Genomic DNA, 2,674 nt, shown 5'->3' on the forward strand with positions numbered 1-2,674 from the left:
ACTCTTGTCCCCATTTTCCAGATGTGGACACTGAGATTTTTGAGAAAGTAACTTTCAGATGTCAGTACCAAGGTGGCTGATAGGATTCGACCCCGAGCTCATCTGGCTCTAGAGCCTGGATGCTTAAGCACTGTGTTCTCATCCTCTTATTTTAAGAACCAGTTTCTTAAAATTGCCAACCCTAATATGACTTTATAAGCTACTTGGTGATCATTTTAACCAGAATTTTCCTTGGGGGTAATGAGAGTTCATCCAGCCGCATCAGACACTAAGAACATTTTGCACTAATAACATCTTGCTCTATTGCCATCGCCATTCATTTTATTGAAACTATTAAAAACAATTTTCCGTTCTATTTTTAAGAAAGTCTTTGCTTTGGAATCTTATATCTTAAGTGATTGCTTACAACACCTTACTTGTTTATTTCCTTTTCAGCAAAAAACAAAATGAAAGAAAAGAAAACCATTTCTTTCTAAAGGAAATGTCGCTAATGGGGTTCAGAGACTACGTCTTCATATTCCATGTTTAAAGTCGAGTTAAAGGAATTTGTTCTATTCCCTTACCTGCAGCTGTGAAGAGGGTCCTTCTTGTGGACATTGATGAGGAAAATCTTCAGATTCCCAGCCGTAAACAGTCCTCCAGGATCAACCACTTGAATAACTAGGGAAACGCTGGGAAGGCAGCCGCAGAAAGACAGCTAAGACCTCACACTCGCAGAAACAGAATCTATGGGGCTCACCTACCGGCTAAAACAATCAATTCATTTAGTTAAAATGTCAGTCAAACCAGTTATTTTAACAGTTGGAAACAGCTGACACTTTGTTAGGAACCAAATTAGTCAAATCAGTTGAAAGGAACTCAGAAAAATCAGTTAATCCCCATCAATAATTAAAAAAAGGGAAGGGAATTCCTTAGCCTGGGAGAGCCAACAGAGCAGTGGCTGTGGGTTCCTACACTCAAACATCTCCTCTTCAGTATTGAAAACGGACTGACAAATGCCAAGGAGGAGGTAAGAACACTTCAAAACAACTTAATGACTATGTGGAAATATTAGGATGGTCAGACGATGAGAGGCGTTTTGTTTTAGCAGAGACACTTGTGAGTTTGAGGAAGGATAGTGCTCGAAAGCAAATGCACTCGAATGGAAACATGAACTCCTGTCCATAGACTGTGACCTGGAGACACCAACGGTCCCAGTTTGCCTGCAACCAGACCAAAATAAAAGGAAACTGTGATGTGTGTCTATTATCCCCAGCGATATCGATGAGATCAGATAAACACGGGGCAGAGGAATTTGGGAGTAAAGGAAAATGGATGAAGACTTTTCAGTTTTTCTACCCTAAAATACATAAAGATAATACAAATTTAGGAGTGCTCTTCTCCTGCTAACTTTATGATGTGGGCAGGGAAAGCATGCTCCATTTTTGAATCCTGAATCTGTTTCACCGAAAGGCTAACACTTAGGAAATTTCCTCTTCCCTAATGAAGTGCTTTGATGTAGACCATGTGACTGAAAAGGGTGGTTATAAAAACCGTTATAAAAATAGGAATGATAACGTTGAGCCCAATGTGTACCCATTTGGCAGGTGTGGAGGAAATAAGAGAAAATGCCAGTCCGTTAACTTTTCAAAGTTGCTGGATTACACTGTGGACGAAATTCTGCAAGTCAGCGATCCAGATAAAAATCCCCGCCCACCTCCACAGCAGGTGGCAAACACCACCACCGGAAATCATTTTGGTGCGTGGCTCAGTAGGAAGGGGATGATGCAGAGAGGGGCCCAAATAGCCACATCCAGTACCCAAACAAGCGATAGGGCGATCATAGCTTAGGTGATGATTTCCTATTGGAGGCAATGCCAAAAGCATCTTCATCGCACATTAAGGCCAGATGGGGGAAACAGGAATGAAAGGAAGGTGTTTTTGTGTGACTGAAAAGCCAGTCGTAGTATTTACCTTCTAGTTTCACTCTCAAAATAAAAAACTGCCGCTGTAGAAATTGTTGCAATGCTGTTGCTTGTGAAGCCAGAGCCCTCCAGAGAAAGGCTGGATGGGAAAGAAAAAGTAAAATATTGCAGAGACACCGACTAGTTCCCTAGAGAGATTATGCACGCCCCCAAGAAGCAGGCCTGAAATCTCTTTGTGTTCTGGCCCACCCACATCCTTCCCTTCCCTCCGTGTGGTAAGTGCTCATTAAATGTTTACCAATAACGATGGTGATGCAATGATACTCCAGCCACATGACTTCAAGCCGGACAACCTGCCCTTAAATATGAAAAATAGGTTTTCTGAATCTCTTACATTTGGTATGTTATCTGAACATTTCTCTCTTACTTCAGCCAAAGCTACAATTAAATAAAAAGGAGTTACATGGAGAGAAACAAGCTGTTTCATGAGAACTTAGAGATTATTTTGTTTGTTTGTTTGGTGGTGCTGAGGGCTTGTTTTGGGGGGGTTGGGGGACAGAGCTATAGAAAACAAAAATTGAAATACTGAAACATCTGTTCATCTTATTTTATGTGCGTGAGTACGGGCAGTACTTCAGCAAGATGTTTCTCTTAGGGGGGCGTCTGGGTGGCTCAATCAGTTCAGCAGCCAACTCTTGGTTTTAGCTCAGGTCTTGACCTCGTGGTCATGGATGGAGCCTGAGTCTGAGTGCAGAGTCTGCTTCAGATTC

Source organism: Ursus arctos, unplaced genomic scaffold (assembly GCF_023065955.2).
Source record: "Ursus arctos isolate Adak ecotype North America unplaced genomic scaffold, UrsArc2.0 scaffold_14, whole genome shotgun sequence".
Lineage (NCBI taxonomy): Eukaryota > Metazoa > Chordata > Mammalia > Carnivora > Ursidae > Ursus > Ursus arctos.